The following is a 19,175-nucleotide window of genomic DNA, read 5'->3' on the forward strand; positions in this document are numbered from 1 at the left end:
ACTTTTGGTCTACGCTGGATGTGCGCAAACCAGTAACCAATATTTGGCGGATAGTTAGAGGTATGCGCACGCCACTTAAACAACTCCACCCCTTCGCTGCACTCTCCCTTCACGAACAAAAATCTATAAAAGAAGTCTCAGAAGAATACTGCTAGCTGCTGTCGGCAGGGTCAGGGCATTCGACACTCTCCGCAAATGGTCAAACAGGCATCCCAAAGGCGGCAGTGCCAGCGTTAGACCTGCCTTTCACAATGGAAGAACTATCTACAGCTATCGCGGAGACAAACAGGCACACGTCTCCGGGTCATGATGAGGTGACCTATGACGCCATTGCAAAGCTACCCCACACCTCCCGTCTTCGGCTCCTGGAGTATTACAATTCTTCCTCTATGGCTGGTGAGGTCCCCACGGAATGGAAGGTGGCGAAAATCGTGCCCGTTTTGAAACCCTGTAAGCAGCCAACAAGCTACGCATCATTCCGGCCCATTGCCCTACTGAGCTGCGTAGGTAAGCTCATGGAGCGCATGATCTGCAAGCGCATAACTTGGTTCCTAGAAAGCCGAAATGAGTTCCCCCAAGAAATGAACGGGTTCCGTCAAAACAGGTCTGCGACTGACAATATCATCGCCCTCGTCTCATCAATTGAGGAGTACCTTCATGCTGGGTACATCCCAACAGCCATTTTCCTAGACATCAAGGCCGCTTTTGACTCCGTCTTTCACCATGCAATTCTCGCAGCCTTTGGCAGTCTTGGCCTTGGGGGAAGGCTATACAAGTGGATTGGGCATTATTTAAAAGAACGACAAATTTTTATTACCACTCCAAACGGTCCAACACGCTTTCACGCAGTGGAGAGGGGCGTACCACAGGGAGCGGTGCTCAGCCCTCTCCTGTTCAATATTGTCCTTATTCACATAAGAAGACACCTTCCGCGAGGGGTCCGCATAACAATTTATGCTGATGATATCTGCATCTGGACCGCGTCACGTTCGCGCTATATTACCCATCAACGTCTTCAGAGAGCACTATTGCACATTTCGATGTACCTGGCTTCCAGAGGTCTTCGTCTCTCGCCAGAGAAGAGTGTTTCAATGGCGTTTACAAGAAAAACGATGACCCGATATCCGCTGCTCCTGGCGGACGATCGCTGCCATATGTACGATCTCAGCGATTCCTGGGTGTTGTAATCGACTATAATCTGTCATGGTCGCCTCAGATCAAAAAACTCCGTGCGAGGATTACTGCAGCATCGCAAGTGTTCAGGTTCATGGCGGGAACAGGGTGGGGTAGCAACTGCCGATCAATGCTTCTGCTTGAAAAAGCCTACGTTGAAGGAACCTTGCGCTACAGTCTACCAGTGCTTCAAAGATTATCTTCATCAAGCAATAAGACTCTCAATGCCGCACAGAAAAACTGCCTGTGAATATGTCTTGGCCTCCCAAAAGGTTCCTCTGCATCAGGAACAGTAGCGGAGGCAGGATGTTTCCCACTAGAGGTAATTGCCGCCCAGGAAACTATGCGTACTCATCTCCGCCATGTCCTGCAAGGGAAGAAGGACTTCCTACACCGTGTCCACCTAACTCACAGCAACTCTAGCTTTGGCCAGGCAGTGCAGCTCCTGACCCTTCCTACTATTAATCAGCCTCAGAAACTACTACCTCTGGCCTTTCCTCCATGGACACTCTCTCCTCTAAAGGTGAAGAAGTCTGTTCCAGGTGTGCATGCAAAGAGCCGCATGCCACAGGCAGCACTTCTGCAAGCTACTCTCGCCTACTTAATCGAAGAATATACGCAGCACACCCATATCTTCACCGATGGTTCAACTACTAAAGAAACTTCTTCTTGTGGCCTTTATGTGCCCTCAACAGGCCATGCCCTTTCTTACCGGCTGCAGCGGAGGACCTCCTCTACAACAGCTGAGCTTCACGGCATTAAGGAAGCTGTTTCTTACATCCTGCGCCAAACCGCCGGCCGTTGGGTTATCTTCACCGATTCAAAAGCATCTCTGCAGATCCTGGCCAACCTGCTGAAGAAAACGAATCACCAGCCAGTTTCCCTGGACATTGGGTATATCCATCATTTAGCTATTGCCGCAGGCCAGTGCATAACATTTCAGTGGGTACCTGTTCACTGTGGCATTATGGCTAATGAAAAAGCAGATGAAGCGGCCCGTAAGGGCCATCAGCATCACAGATACATTCGAAGTTTTCTCACGAAATCTGATGCGTCCCAAATGGCTAAAAGTTTTGCGTACGAAGAAACGTATCGCCTTTGGAGTTTGCCGACACATCAGTACCAATTTCTTCACTCAATCGACCCACATCTTAGATCAAGACTCTTACCAAGAATTCCTCGACAACTCGAAACACTTTATCACCGACTTCGTCTGAATGCTGCATATACAAATGGCCTGCGATACCGTTTTGGACAAATGAACAGTCCGCATTGTGACAACTGTGCTTCGATAGAAACTGTGGAACATATCCTGCTTGAGTGCCCTGCGTATGCTAACGAGCGTGCGTACTATGAGCATTGCATGCAGAAGCTCTGCCCAGTGCCCCTAACAATGGACAAAGTTTTAGGCCCCTTAGCCTGCTTCAGGCAACAGAGACTTGCAATGAACTTTCTTTTTACATATTTAAAAGACGTTGGACATCTCGATAAGCTCTAAATTCACTTGCAGGTTACCTTCCTGCATTCTTCTTGCAGTGAACTTCGTCAGCCCATTCGTCGGACTATGCACTCCATCATTCCATAGGTTACATCAATACTCGCCACTGCATCCTTAGTACCCATTTCATGGCTGCATTTTATCTTCGTTTTTTTTCCACCTCTTCCACGCTGCTCTCCTTCAGTCTTTATCTCCCAAATTCCCCTCCCTACGCAGAGTAGCATGCCAGCGATATTGAAACGCCGGCTAAATTCTCTGTGTCTTCATTAAAGAGTCTCTCTCTCTCTCTTACAATGAGTTCCGCTTTCTGTAGACTCTAGAAGTCACACTGGTTGTCTCGAGCATGACTTTTAACTTTTGTCATATATATAGGTTTAGCCGCATCTTTTGAGCCACGATCTGTTCACAACGACACTCGACCCTGGTATTCTTTCCCCATTATGAGCAATAAAAGAATATTTCGCCATGAAAGTTCGGTGAAGTTCACTATCCGACACACTGAAAGTATTGAATGCAATGAACGTTCGGGGCACATGCCCTGGCACGCGATACTATACAAGGCCAATCTCTTTCAACGCCGAACAAACATAAAGCTAAATAAACGTATGATCGCAGTTCCGTATTCCTGAAATAATGTCGGCAGGGAGTGGTCACACAGCTGATTCACTTTATCCACAGACCTCCCTTTCATTTTGTACCAGAACAGACTTACTGCGGAAGCACTCAAAATGACTACGTCCTTCAAGATCCTTATTTAAGCTTCGTACCTGTGTCCCTGTTATACGTCACTGCCTACTGTCCAGAAAGTTTTTCTATGCACCTGAGAAGAAACTCTAAGAGCGACCTGATTCACTCCACGGACCAAACACAAAGACAAGATTAAAAGGTAGTAAGCATGTCCAGCTATTTTTGGCGCCCAAGTCCGGACTTAGTGCTGCTTGAGAGATTGCTTATTTCTCTTTTCGGAAGCACAAGCAAGTTGCGCGTTTTCTGCGTGAGCCTAAAATATTGCTGTTTTTTAAACCTGGCATACTCATTTCGGCTTGCATAATAAATATTCTGCTGGTCTGGTAGCCTGCCACGTCTCTTAGACCTGAATAATGCGCAAAGCAATCGGTGCCGCGCACGGAAGTGGACCGTAAGGCAAGGATTTTTGCTATTTTGTAGGAATTTACGTCGGTAAACGGCTGAAAGCACTCATCTTAGGAAAGAAAATACAGGAGGCTCGCCGGCTAACGAGCCTTACGGAGCCAACCCGTAGAACGTAGAATTCTGGCAAATCATCCAGCGAGTCTCTATCACGGTGTCAGCTTCTCACCGTGCTTTTACACGTTCTGAAAAGATACGTGGTTTTGTACACACGAGCGCGCCCATAGTGAACAGAGCTAGTGGTATTACATAAATCTCAATTTAAACAAAAATCAGGGAGAAAGCAAAACTTAATCAGCTATCAAGTTCGGTTAGATACTGTGAATTCGTTGAAGCGAACTGCGAAAATAACAGGCGAGCACAATAGGAGGAGACACACTACGCTCGCCTACTACCCTGTCTTCCTTGGGCGACCTACACCATGTTACTGAACCACAGCCGCCCTCTTCGGTTGTCTGAGCGTAAAAATTAAAAAAAAAACTTCAACTTCGTCACCTTTTGTGTTTGTGTGCAGATGTTTTTTGTTCGGTATGCTCTAACCAAGTTCAAACCATGAAATGAAGCCAGGGGCTCAAATTGCAGGGCAAGTCGAACACATAAAATAAAGACGTAATGCCTTAACTCGGAATATTGTAAAAAAGTGTAGCTGGAATTATTCTGGCAGTATGGATAGCTTCTAGTTGGATTGCTTCAGAGTTGGTGTTAGCATGAGTCTTCCAGAAAGCAATTGCTCAGGGTTGCACCCGAAACCTTAGGGAAATCCTAAATTGGTTTATGACTTCACAGCCGCTGGTGGCTGGAATCAAAACGATCTCCGAAAACTCGTAAGTATTGTCAGCAATAAGGCAGTTGTTACGAAACTAGCTTCGGATAACGTAGTTTTTTGTGCTTCTCGGCTAGAGGCCTTACGTTCAAAATGACACCAAAATAATATCATATTTTATACCTCCTTCTTTTCTTAGACACCGCAGCCAAATCCTTTAGCCTCTTCGAGCGGGTCGATACCTGGGAAGAAGTGGACCGTTTTTTGAGAGGCAGATTCCCAAGCGTGACTGGTCTATCTTCTCGTGACACACACAGTCTTCGGAGCAGCCTTGAGGACGTCGATGAGGATAACACTGCAGAACAAAGAATAATGAAATGAAATGGACGTTCGGCCGATACTAGCAGGAAGCATTGAATAAAAGATATGAAAGTGCACTCTGCAAACGTAGGCGCTAAATTAATGTGACTTCAAATGTAGCCTTCTTGGGCATCACTTTAAATTTTGAGGCAAGTGTGAATTATTGTAAGATACTGTTTGTGCACATATTAAGTAGACAATTAGGCGAGTAGCAGAGGGGGGAGCGCGACCGGGGCAGTGCGCGCGGTTTGGACTGCGTGTTCATGGTCCCTGTGCGTTTGTGTCTCTGTGGTCTAACCAAGTGGAAATGCGTAACGTCTTCATGGAATTCGCGTGGTGCACGAGAGACAACAACCCCGTGAGCACCGGCGCGCTAGTGGCTCCTTCAGTTTGAACGAAATTCTCCTGATTGACTCGACAAGTGCATTTTCTATTGGTTAAATAAAGGGTGCCCAGAATGCTGGGCAAAAGGATTTAAGGGCGAGGTTTTGGCGCGAAAGGGAAATCTGAGGGCAGGTCTCAGGCGAGAGCCTGTGCAATAATGTACTGAGTGTTCCGAAGAAGTTGTCCACTCTGTTCTGCAACGTGTCGCCGGATCTCCGAACCATCAGAAGACCTCAAGATTAACACCATCGATCTGTCTATTACCAATATCAATCGATCATCCATCTTTTCAAAATTAACTGGGAATAAAACTTGAAAACACGTGAAAAATTCTAACTTGAGAATGCGAAGGACTATATTCTTTTCAACATAACATTAGGTGAAAAGAAAATTTGAATTACTTTAATTAATGAACTTGGGCATTGGTCTAAGGAAGCATTGTTAAAAGCAGTCCTCGAATTAATCATAGATACAAAAATGCACAACCGCACAGAAGCAGTATACAAAGAGAAAGTGATGAACGTAATAACAAAGATTTCACAAGAAACAATACAACGTAGGTCTTTTACAGGTTGACCCAGAACGTAATAATGGTGAAGGCATCGACATTAAGTGTGAATAGGGGAACTTCCGAATGAATTCAAAGAAGGCAGGCCGGGATCATAGCTTGTCCGGCTACTTAAGCATGCGAAGTTGCCTGCAATGTACACCGTTGACCGCCTACCAGTACACTCCCGGAAATGTAAATGCTCTCCTCTTTTTGCGAGTACTAGTATTCTGTTCTATTTTCCGAATACCACTGTTCTCTTACACTCGACGGGCCTGACTCGCTGCTTGCGGTTGCTGTTAGGCTGCCCTGAACGGACTCTATGACGTGCAGGCCGTCTTTAGGTGTCGCGGACGTATGACCGGATACGCCCCACTTTTGTTTTGGCCCCCTACTTTGTCTACTTTGACCTTTGGTCGTTTTAAAGTGACTCACATTCGCCCAATTCCTTTTGTCCCGTTGCCTCCACCTGTAGGGTCCAATCCCAGTTTCCCGCTCAGGCAATCATTCTACTGCCATTGCCAAATAATATGCGACGAGCTATGCTATAATGTGTCCGCTAGCCACAAGTTCCATTGCACAATTTAATTTGCAGATTTTCTTTCTCAAGACAAGCACTCACCAACTGACGCCTATCGTTTCTGCCACAAGGTCTTGATGATCTCCTCTGCTGGTGTCCGACACCACAAGTTGGCCGAAGCCATGAATCTGAACGAATCGCCTACTAAACGAGTCAACACTATATTGACCGAAATATGCGAATATCAGCAGGCAGAGTATTTAAAAAATGGCTCAATCTCGTGTGACGTTTTTCGACAATTCTTGCGGCCACAACACCCCCACTCAACAAAAAGAGTACGTAAGAGATGCCACTACGCAAACCGTTGGGACATGCTAACCTGCCCGAGTCCGCCTCTATGCTGTAAAAACCTTTCAGAAGCTATTCACGATCACGTCCCTAGGCAGGGGTACTTCCCTCTGTGCTGACTTGCCCTCCTTTGGAGCCCATCGCGCGCCGCAGGACTCTGAAACACTCCCCACGAACAATGTTCCTCATCTCGAGTTTCGTAGGCTGGCGACCTTGAGCTGCGAAACTTCTCCAATAGATTCTGTTATTTCTGCTGAAGTCCGGTCGCCCGGTTCATAAAGGAATTGTGTTTTTGAAGGTGGATGCTCTCACAACTGTGCATGCGGAAAATTAAGAAAAGCTGTTCTGTTAGTTGCTTGCGCCACACACCATTAAAAGTTTGGCTTCGCCTGTACCTGTGCTGCGTCTTCCACTTTTTTTTTCCTGCAGCAAGCCACATGGCACAGAACATATGTGAAGAAATTTAAGCAAATAGCAGGAGTTAAAAAGGGTTACATGTGTGCGTGCAGCCGAGTGCGATGCAAAAAGGCAAAAAGCTGATAGTCAGCTTTGTATGCCAGCCCACAAGCGCCAGTGGTAACAACGGTTCCGGTACGGCCAGCCTCAGGAAGGACCAGGGAACTTGAGCATGCTCCGCTGATGTAATGGCACATTCAATATGGGCCACACATCAGTATCAAGGGAGATGCTGCACAGTTGGGGCACTGGTCAGGTAGCGGCGCCACCGGTGCAGCGCTAGTTTAAGGGCCACTCTGACCCGAAGCCGCCTCATGGAGACCTCCTCCACGGAGTTAGGATACGAGGAAGGTGATACATAGACGCATGAACGATGGTGCAAGTGCGCAGTCTGAGATTGCAGGCTGAGGAACTGAGCGAGCATCTAGTAAAGTTATTTGGTGCATCCTTCTAAAGACCACATATTCAGACGCATTTAAAATAGCGCAAGTCACTCCCATATACAAATTCGGTAGTAAGGATGGCATCCAGAACTACGGATCAGTGGACCAGTATCAATAATTAGTGCCCTTAACACAGTATTTGAGAAGTTATTGATGAAACGTTTTACCTATTTCCCACATAAATATAACGTACATGCTGGTTTTAGGAAAAGAGATCTACTTCCACCGCTTTACAGTGTTTAAGAAAATTCATCAACAAAGCATTAAAGAACAAAAGGTATGTAGTTGGCGTTTTTATTGATATTAAAAAAGCGTTTGACACGGTTAACAATGGTATACTACTATCAAAATTACATAGATGTGGATTCAGAGGTCAAGCAAAGCAGTTTTTTGAAAGCTGTCCTTCTGGCCGTGAGCAAAGTGCTAAAATCGACAAATCCAGCGTTCATTACATCCTGTGTGGTGCGCCTCAGGGCACGGTATTGGGACCATTACTCTTTTCTTTGTACATTAGTGATCTGCAAGATTCTCTGAATTTTGCAGAAACTATGATGAATGCTGATGATACAGCCCTTCTATTCTCTAGTCATAAACCTAATATGGTCGAGAGGTACGCTAATAGTGATCTTTCTCTGGTATGCCAGTCGTTTATCCAAAAAAAGTTAACAATACACACCTCAACGGCTAAAAACATTGTCTTCTCCAGTCAATATAAAATTTAACATAGCTTATATGAGTTACGAATAGGCGCAAACCCCCTCGAACGAGTCGATCAACAGGTATATCTTGGTGTAACTCTAGATTCTGCTTTCAAGTTTATTCATCACATAATTCGTGTAAGCAGTAAACTGAGACGAGCTTGCTTTGTCCTAATAAAAGGTAGAAAGTTCTTCTCGCTTCGCACATTAAAAATTTTGTATTAATGCATTTAACATAACAATATGACTTACCGTGTAGAGTCCTGGGGGCTTACGTATAAGACGTACTTAAATAGCAATTTTACAAAAAAGAGCTCTTCGTATACGAACCCATAGTCTCGTGACCTAGTCATTACACCTTTGTTTGCTATGAGGGATTTAAAACTAGCTTGAGTGGTTATACACATACTAAACCATAGCATACCACTACCATCATCTGTTCTCGTATATCCAACTCATCCAACTAAAATGTCTTCAAAGCCGCCGCGGTGGCTGAGTGGTTATGGCGCTCGGCTGCTGGCCCGAAAGACGCGATTTCGATCCCGGCCTAGGCGATCGAATTTTGATCGAGGCGAAATTCTAGAGGCCTGTGTACTGTGCGATGCCAGTGCACGTTAAAGAACACCAGGTGGTCGTTATTCCCGGAGCCCTTCACTACGGCGTCTCTCATAGCCTGAGTCGCTTTGGGACGTTAAACCCCTATAAACCATAAACCATAAAATGTCTTCAGTATTCGTTTTCACCTTCAAGTTGTTAATAATGTGCATTGTAAAAGAACTATTACCTATGCCACTGCTAAAATTTGGAACCAACGGCCTGCTAATTTAAAAATAGGTCAACTGTCAATCGCCGCAATAATAAAATTTTTACGGAGCCAGCAATATTCGACTCCAGTATAAATCAGTGTTTTTTTTATGCATTCAGTTTTTTGTCCTCTTAGCTATTGCATAATTTATTGAGTATTTTCCTTTTCTTTGTTTAATTCTGTCGCATAACTGCTGTACATGAATTCTGTGTATAATACTGAGTTGTCTCGCTAAAATTAAATTTTGCACCTACTACATCGGCCCAAGTATAACCGAGAAGGCTAAGGGCACAGATGATTCGCGTGTATTTTTTACTAGCCTTTAGAATAAAACTGATATGATTGACTGATTGATTGATTGAGCGATCGATTTATTTATCTATTTATTTATTTATTGGTTGCTTGATTGATTGATTGAATGGGGCCCTTAACACTTTTTGAGCACAGTGTGTCCTATGTAAACATCTTCAATATCTAGACTGTGTTGTCATGTACATTTGAGCCAAGAATTACGGTTATACACAAGGCAGAGAAAGCCTAATCGCGCTCCAAATTTGGCGAACCTTCTCCCGGAAAATTTTTCGCTCTTGCACCCTCCTCCCGGTATCGCGTGTGCGTATTTAGATTTCGGAAATGGTTAACAGGCACACTCTTTCAGACGTCATGCAGCTGCCGTGGCTGCGGCTAGTCAGCCGCGTTGTGCCGGCTCGTTAACATGTTCCGCCTCCCATGCAATTCCCGTGTCCGTCGTCAGACTGCCGGTGGGACGGGATAAGTAGAGCGATGAGAGGAGCACTGCCCTTTTAGTGTGCGTAAAGAAAGGAGAGGAGAAAGGAAAGTGCGGAGACGCTGAATTATCCAATTTAGACTGCAGATAACTTCATTTCTACCGAAAGGGGTATAAAATTATTACTGGGGGATATTCGCAAAGTAGCCTCATTTAACAACCAAGGCATACCTTAAATTTACTGCCCTCCCTTACCCTCGCTCTAACTTTGAAACGTTATCGTACCCCCCTCAACCTCACTTCGAAAAATTGCTAGCGCTCACTCACCCTCGCCCTCATATCATCCGCCCTCCCTATCCCTCGCTAACAGTCGTTTTAAAACGAGTTATTTTTTGTAGTCGGAGCTTGTGGAGATATTACTGAGTAACAAACGTACACGACAAGCCCTCAAGGTGCTATTTGACTAGAGGCTAGATGCTTAAATTTTTGTGTATGTGCGTGTACGTTTGTGCATGTGTGTTGTTCGAGCTAATACGTGAGACCAAACCGAGACGGCTACGAGTTGAGCCCCAAAATATCACTCTGCCTTTACTTTTGGCACGCACTGCATGCATACATGTGCCCTGCCCATACAACAACTCATTGTTGTCTATATGCACTGCTAAAATGAGTCAGCTCGTTTTAGTGTCTGTGTGCAAAAACTAACGTACACAAAGAATATTTAGAAAACAATGCAGTAGCGTTCACCACGACAATTACAAGGAGTGCTAAGCACAGAATAGACTCAGACCTAGGAAAATTCCTAGATCGTTTAATTATCATTACCCGATGATATTGTGATAGCATTAGGTCTTCTTAATTTCACTGCTTCTAATATCCCGCCATTTCGTGCGGTTTGCTGCATGCTAGTCTGATGACGCTTCTACGCGCACGGATGGAAGATGATGAATACCGCGCTTTCAAACAACAGCGTGAGAGACTGGCAGTTTATCGCTTCTGAGGCAGCAACAACAACGACTGGCAGTGTAACACGCGGGTGCGGGACGGAGACGACGACACTGCTTGGTAGTTCATACAGGCAGGATGTTAAGATTTCTTCGAACGGATTGTTCATCTGAAGGAAGTGAATGCACCGAACCACTTTAAATCGGAGTGGCATTTCCTCTTGGGGGAAATGCCACTCAGCCTTACCTCGCGTCTACTGGTCTGTTGTTCTGTCTTTTTGCGATGTGTTTCGTGGCGCTTCCTAAATGCTTGGTAAATAATTTAATTAATGGAAATAAATATATTTTCAACATAGTTAATACCATGCTTTAAAAAGCTGTGGCAATAGCGTAGTGGTCTGAACCAGGGGCCAGCGGAAGTGAATTTTTAGCGACACCGCGGGTTCAGACCCCGCTCCCAAAGCTATGAAGTTTTTTTATTTTATTAGTTTCTTCCCACGGTGCGATGACGGCTTTCAGCTGCAGTGAGACACTTCTGCTGTCCCTTCAAACAAAACATTATTCAGGCCACTTTAAAAGCTAACGGTCTCTGAAATACAACATTTGGGCTGAATAACGGTAATCACCATCTTCCTGAGTCTGGAGTGAACGATTCATTGACTTCTGTGGTTGCTATTTTAGAGCACTATCGCTTCCACTCAGCCGAAAAGCGTTTGTCTCTCCGAAGCCTGCTTTTAGCACATGGGCCACCTTGACACCCTGACGTCATCAGAAGCAGCCCACCGGATTGCGAGCAAACTGTCCACCGTAGCAGTTCAATTATACATAAGTCGCGAGAGGTTCCTCAGGAGCAACATGGGCCTCATAAGCCCCACCGAAGGCAGCACCTACCATCGCAAGGCAGTGGCGCGTAGCTTAACCGCTGCCTCTCTGCTCCAGGAGCGGAATTGACAAGTTCTACCGCAGTACAACTCTAAAATGATGCAATACCGCGCATTACATCATATGATATATCAACAGAAGTAAGCCAGTTCTGTTCAAGCAAAAGCCTAGAAAGTCAGGATAAACCATGCAAAACCAGGGCTAATGGCTCTAGCGCACGATAATTCGTTGTTAACCCCAAGCTAAACCGCCCGTGATTTTTTTGCTTACATGCTTACATTACCTAAACGCTGAATGTCAATTCGCTGCCATGCCAGCAAGAAATTTGGTACATAAAATCAGGCGCGCGATTACACTGGTCGCCCATCTCACCAGGGACGGAAATAAACCAAGAGACGTCCCTGTTATTTGGAGAGCAGTGCATATTTTCGTGTTAGCACGTAGTAAAATGCAAGGCGTAGGGAGTGATGATTCCGACCAAAGTGGTAAAGCTGCATCTTTATTTTCATTGTAAGACTAAAGTGGACGACTATGCCCACCACATAGTGGCACCGTTTTTCTAGACCGCAATTCCAGCTAAAATAGAAAGCTACGACTGTACTGAACTAGTCAAAGCGTGAATGAAACCATTCCACACCAATGCCGCCAACACGCTTTGATTTGACAGTGGAATTTAGTAGAAGCCTTTTTCGCGCTTAAACCAGTTCTTTGGAACCTCACTAAGCTGAAATAGCACTTGGTTCCGGGAAACAAAATTTAGCGCTTGGAAATTCAACAGTCTTACTCGTTATAATTTCTACCTAAGACTTTACACAATTTTTAAAAATACTGTTTCTGAGTTAGAAACCTCCTCTTTTTCGCATAGCATTGTCAGTGGTGTAGTACATAGCGGCGACGGAGGAGTGCGGCTCCCCGCTTTTTGTATTCGTCTCATGTGCCTCCATGGAGCATGCGGAAACCACGTCTTCGCCGGAACCTTCACCCTAAGAACTGGCTCTCTAAAACGGGAATTCATAACGGGCAGCAATAAAGAAGCATTAGTCCATAGTACGATTCCGGCCATCAAACTCGCCCTGAGACCATGCATCTTGCCCTCCCTCTAACCTCATCTTGTCTTTACTCCCTCGCGCCCACCTCATGATGTATTTCCTTCCTCTCCCTCGTCCTCGTGAATTTCCATGCGCTCACCCTCCCTCACCCTCACTTCACCGAGTGAAATCCCCATGAGAGCCAGCCCGTCATGAGGGCTGGCTCTCGTAAGGATGCCTACCTATGGTCACTAGTTCGCGCGCTCTACTTGGATTTAAGGTGTATAGATCGACGTCCGCCTCTAAAAGCGTGTAAACATAAAATTCTGTGTGAAGCTTGGCAAGACAGCCTTATGAGCTCCTTCGTGACGCCTACGGCAATGAGACATTATCGCGGGCGCGAGTTTTCGAGTAGCACAAGAGGTTCGTTTCAGAAAGAACGTTGGTGGAAAACGACATCAAGCAGGGGCGCCCTTCAACCTCACGGAATGAAAACAACGCAGCTCGGATCAGGGAAATCGTACAGCAAGACAGCACCATTACAGTCCGCAAGATATCAGGTGCTCTCGACATTAGTAAGACAATATGCCACCACATTTTGCGTGAGAACTTGGGGAAACGAAAGCTGAATGCCAGACTTGTGCCGCACTCCCTCACACAGGACCAGAAGGACACCCGGGCATTAGTGAGCGTTGATTTGCTCTCCGAGGCAGAGAAGAATGCATCATTCGTCGACAACATCATTGCTGAAGAAGAAACATGGTGTTTTCAATACGATCCTCAAATCCACGTGCTCCAACTAATGTATGATGCACTGCGACGCCGTCGCCTTGACTTATTGTTCATCTGGACGATGGATCATTCTCCACAATAACGCAATGTCGCACACTACTGTCAACGTCACAAAACTTTTCGCCAAGCACAGCATTACTGTACTTCCCCATCCGCCATACTCGCTTGACCTCTCCCCATGCCATTTTTTCCTGTTTCCTCGTGTGAAGAGAGCCCTAAAATGTCGCTGGATGGGGAGCGTGGAGGCCATTCAAGACGCCACGACAAAGGAGCTCACAGCGCTGCCAAAAGAAGCGTTTTCCAACTGTTTCAAAGACCTCAAGAAACGTTGGAATCTGTGTATATACTGCTAGGGAAACTATTTCGAAGGGGTGCTGCACAAATGATTTCAAAGTTAAACACATTTTTTTAATATACCCAGTCTTGGAAGTTTACAAAGGTTGTATTTCGCGTCCAGAAGATTTTTGTTTTGATGTCTTACTGAAATATGCGTCTTATTGCATCAGATATATGGTACGAGGGAGGGGGGGATCATTGGTGAGGCCACCGGTCCGGGTAGCGTTTGCCGCAGTGACGCCACTATGCAGACATTTCCCACTACTATCGCGTGGTAACTAAGGTAACTAAATTCTGAACCATGCGCTCTTGCCATGCAATCCCGGATTAGGTGATGCGCAGGCAGGCCAGAATGAAACTCGAGCACGCATATGTCAAACGTTTCTACCCAGCAGCGAGGTATTCTTTTACAACCGGTTTAAGACATGTACTTCGCTTGACCGTTTTCCCACGGACAGCAATCAGGCTGGTTCCTATACTCCAACCAAAAATTACGCAAACAAAACTTTCAGGTTTGTTGGAAGGCGCCCTTGGCGTTCCAGTCCAGCTTAACTGTATACGGAACATGGTAACTCCTTTTACAGCCAGTGCTGATTTAGCGCACTTCCCGCTGCCAGCCAGTCCTATTTCTTCGTGGCAAACTGACCACGTGCAGCGCGTGTTTGGCGTCATGTACTGTTGGGGACAAAAGTCTCTAGGATGGGTCATCGCGAATCGAATGTGATAGCTTTGTCGTTAGCAGCTGGCTGGAGACCGCACTTGTTGAGGTGAAAGTCGGACACGCGTGCTATGACGTGTTAGCCATATCAGGTGATCGCTAACATGGCAGCTATGAGCCAAAATCGCATATCGCGCGTCCTGGAGAATTTTGTCCCCCGTAGTAGAACCATCGTTGTCATCGGGTGGGATGTTCCGCCTTGATACGCCGCCAAACACTCCGAAGTGCATTTCGGTCTCTCGGTACGCCTTTATGAAGGCGCGCACTAATTAAAAGGAAAGGCACGGTGCCAGTCTTGCGTTTGGTGGACGCCTTGACATCATAGTTTATGAAGGGATTATGAAATCAGTTTCGATGAAGTCAAAATTAAAAACATTAGGGAGGCCACTTACAACTAGTTACGTGGTTTGAACGCGAAAGCTTTGTTTTTATTATCATTCCTATGGTATTTTCATTCTTTATTTCTTCTTTTTAAGGCAGCACCTAATTATTAGAATACAGTAGGAATTAGGGCCACCTTTGTTCGCCAAGAAGTAAAGCGGTATTGTAGCCTATCGGGTGCGTGCTCGTCTGGCATTCTGAAATTACTTGGTTAAATTTTCCCCACCTTCAAAAAAATCTTATTTTCGGTGGAATGTTTTGCACCACTGCTGCCGGTAAACACGGACGCCGGGTTTCGCTGCCGGTGATCCATACAATACTCTCGCATTAAAAGGTGCGCGTGTGCTGTGCGATGCCAGAACACATTAAAGATTCCCAGGTGGTCTAGATTCTTCTTTACCCTAAACTACGACTCCTCTTTCTTTCTCTTCTTCCCTTCCCACCTCCTTCCGTTCCATCATGGCGCGGTTTAGGTGTCCACTTCAATGTCAGACAGTGACGGCGCGCCGTTTTCTTTCTTTTTGAAAACCTATTTTAACGTGATTACGTTGAACAGCACCTTGTGTCTCACAAGCCTTAAATGTGGCGGCACCTTTAATCGCAGGGCAGTACCAATCGTTTAACTGCTGCACCACGGTGCTAGGCGCGGTATGAGGATTCCCAGGGTTCTATGAAAGAAGAGAATGAATAATACTGCATATATGGAAAAAAACTCATTACGCTATATCTGCATACTTTTAAAGCTGAGATTAAGTGTCCCCTCCAATTTTTTAATATATGATTGAAGAAGTCGATACATCAAGAAGCATTAACACTGCTTACGCTTTCTAGAGTCTAACGTAGTTGGGCGAAGTATGCAGTATAACGTAATCGTAACGAATTTTTGGATTAGGTAGTAGGAGGATTACAAGTACTAAATATTTTAGTCGCAAGAAACGCGTTGGAGGTCGTCTTATCTTATTTGGTTTCAAAAACACCTCTTGCATCAGTTTTGTGAAGGTGTGTACAGGTCGTGTAATGTTGAAGGTTCAGCAAAACTGCGCAATATTTAAAAAAAAAAGCTCCGCCATATAATCGACCCCATCCTACAAGTGGACTTAGTGACACGTTTCTCGTGGTGATGGCTACAGCGTATCACACTTAGCTTATCACTGTCATGTTTAAAGCTCAAAAACGGATGCCCCATCATTTTACTTGTATCTTTTGGTGGGATGTAATATCCGGGTACAACAGTTAATATTCAAGACTAATGCTGCTCTTAAACCTATTTTCTGAGGTAGAAGTTTCTATACTTCTGTCTTACCATGTTTAGGCAATATCGATGGGCCCAAAGTTGTGCATTGATTTTGTTCGGCTTGGAACTGAAATACAGACAATTTAAGATGAGGACATAAAATAAGAAAATAAGAACTTCAGCGTTAACGTAGACCTTTCACTTGGTGTAATGGAAACGATTACTCAAATGGCAAATGTTGAATCTTATCTAGTCGCCCATAGGAAGAGTTAACAATCTTTCAAAAATGAATATTACGACTGCAGCGACGCTACCTATGCTTCATTATTGTCACTGTTAGCATTCTTCTTGCCTGATCGATGGGAAGTTATCAGCGAAAATTACTAATTTCAGGTCACTTCTTTTTAGCTCTAGGTGACAATAAGCGATTTATTAAAGTCACAATAGACAGACTCTATCGTGTCATGAAATTGTGTGCTGAGCACTTTTCTATACCAATCAACATTAAATGTGCGCAAATCAAGGTACCACCGCAGTCCTCTGCCAAACTGCACGAGAACTAGAGATACACAACAAAGCCCACCTTTGACCTTCGTGCTTTATCGCAAAGGCTGTTTTCCGCTGCCTTCACTTTCCTCGTCCACTCGAACTAGCTAAAAATGTGAGGGTACGTTGGTCGGTAGAGCCAAGTCACGGTTACTATGAGAATATTGTGGCTCACTTGCTTTTACTTCACAGCTCTTCTTTTCTTCTGGTTACTGAGCGCCATTAAATGGATTTAAACAGACGCATTTGCAGAATCCCCTTTACTCTGAAGTGCTGCCAACGTCAACAAAATAATTGAAAAAGTTGCGCCTTGACGATGCGTAAATGGAGCATGTATAATAAACAACATTTCAATGCCGGCTGCTGTTATTTATGGCGCTCACGGACCAAATGGTAGGGGATCATTTATGATGGCTGAGTTCTCTGCAGCAAAACGCGCGCTTTCACTGATGACTTTGTCCTCCCTTTTTATTTAAAAGGGCCATGGTCTTACTGTGTTCTCATATTAGTCATAAGTATGCGGTCGAAATTTCTTTCTATGCTGAAGCGATTGTTCATGCTTGTTCCTGGCTTAAATTGCGTCTTAGCTACGCGGGCTTGCTGGGAGTACCTCAGATCAGCGCGGTATTCTTCGTAATGGCGGTCTGGAAGCGTTAGGATGGCGAGAGGCAGGGCAGAATCGCGAGAATTGGCAGACGGAACTGAAGAGTATTTAGTTGCTTTGAAGGCTAAATTATTTTTTTTTCAATCCTATTGTTCCTTCCCTTCTAATGGCACAGCTATTTATTGGTTACAGTAGCAAGGCAACGCATACAAAAGGTTCAGCATTATTCGCCGAGACGCAAAGCGGTTTTGTCGCGTTTGTGTCACGTGTTCGCCTCGCAATCTTTAATTCCTTGTTCCAGTTCGCCGCACAATCGGTAAAAATATTCTTTGCTTATGACGTCATGGGGAGTTTTCTGGACCACTTTACTTGGACGCCGACAACGACACCAGGATTCGTTCATAAACTGCAATGCAAGGCTTCGCCTCAATAATTATTCCGTATGAAGTAGCATTTATGCAGATCCCTCGCATTGGAAGATGACTTTATTTACGCAGAATATGGATAGGTACAATCAGTGGGAACATTTCTTTGAAAAATTTTCACAAGAAATGGAACACCAAATAAATGACAAATTTAGACAATGAAACAATAAAAGCATTATTCTAAATAAATTACGCTGCACCGAAAGTAAGTAAATAATACAGCTCACACCTACAGAGGAAACATTTCTAATCTCATATTAAATTGAATGATTGCGCACACGCATTATCCAGCTCACGTGGCAGAGCATACCTCATAAGCGCTAGCGCCAAAGCGTACAGTTTAAATGCTATGGCGTAAATATGGCTCAAAAGCGGGACCTTTATCAGGAAATCTCTGTGCGAAAACTGCAACTTACTGGTTAGTATCGAGCAGCATTGCCAAAACAAGGAACAAACGCAGAGCACAGGTTAATAGGTCGATTCTCATGGCTACTATTAGGGTACTGAATGTTGTCTAAAGATACCACATAGCTGCCAGTACGCCTTGTATATTTATTTGCAAGTAAAATGCAATATTGCAGTGGCAGCACCGATGCCCCCCGCGAAAGTGTGGATTAAGAATATCAATTCGGGTTCATTAGCAATGCAATGTGAAAACGCAGGAACCGAAGTTCTAGTTTTTTTTTTTTTGTACCGTTGCCAAAAGATGGATGTTTCATTTGTTTTAAGCAAACTAGCCGGATCACACTAAATGTCATGTCACACATTTGGTGCTTACGTCTTCTTACTGAAGGCGGCGTTCTTCTACCTTCTAACTTCTTCTAAAAGACGGCGTTAGGTAGAAACCGACGTGGCAACGTCCCCAACTAAAATTGTGGCCACGACCACTTAATCCTGAACAAGGCGCCAGAGGAGCTGGGAAAGTTGTCGAAAGCGGCAAGAGCTGCTGCCCATGCCGAACAGGCGAGGCATCGGTGGTCCTGATAATTCTTCCAGGTTCGAGCGGCACCTTGCAGTCGTTTTTCAGTGAAAGAGCGAATGACGCCGAGAAGGAAGCAAAACGTTGGTGGCGACTGCAGCGCCTTCAGTCTACTTGGCAGGGTGAGCAAGGAATCGTCACCTGAAACAGATGGCAGCGTGGTGCTGCCAGTACACCGTGGTGAGCTACGTGGACATGGCATCGAGCTGATGCGGCAGTCGAAAGATAGCCCGGCAGAGTTGGTTCTTGAGTCGAATGTGTCGTGCAAACGCTGAAGCCCCTCCCAGACGCAACATTTTCTTGCGGCGAGGAAGCTGACCGTTGAACTTTCTGCCCGTTCCAGAGCGCAGTGGAGTTGATGAGGTCGTATTTGGTTCCGTGATTAGCCGATGCTGCTATTGTAAAGATGTCAAGGAGGAAAAGAGGCTGTTCCTT

The 19,175-nt window shown here is 45.2% G+C and overlaps 1 long non-coding RNA gene across 1 annotated transcript; it reads right to left on the reverse strand.

Moving 5' to 3' along the window:
- Positions 1–4,784: 4,784 nt before the first annotated feature.
- LOC144134928 (uncharacterized) lies at positions 4,785–18,263 on the reverse strand. The gene is made up of 3 exons (XR_013315303.1): positions 18,178–18,263; positions 16,256–16,313; positions 4,785–4,938 (listed from the first exon to the last, which is right to left on the reverse strand). It is a non-coding gene; the product is annotated as an uncharacterized LOC144134928 (long non-coding RNA).
- Between the last annotated feature and the right edge of the window lie 912 nt (positions 18,264–19,175).

The sequence above is a fragment of the Amblyomma americanum genome, chromosome 5 (genome assembly GCF_052857255.1).
Source record: "Amblyomma americanum isolate KBUSLIRL-KWMA chromosome 5, ASM5285725v1, whole genome shotgun sequence".
NCBI lineage: Eukaryota > Metazoa > Arthropoda > Arachnida > Ixodida > Ixodidae > Amblyomma > Amblyomma americanum.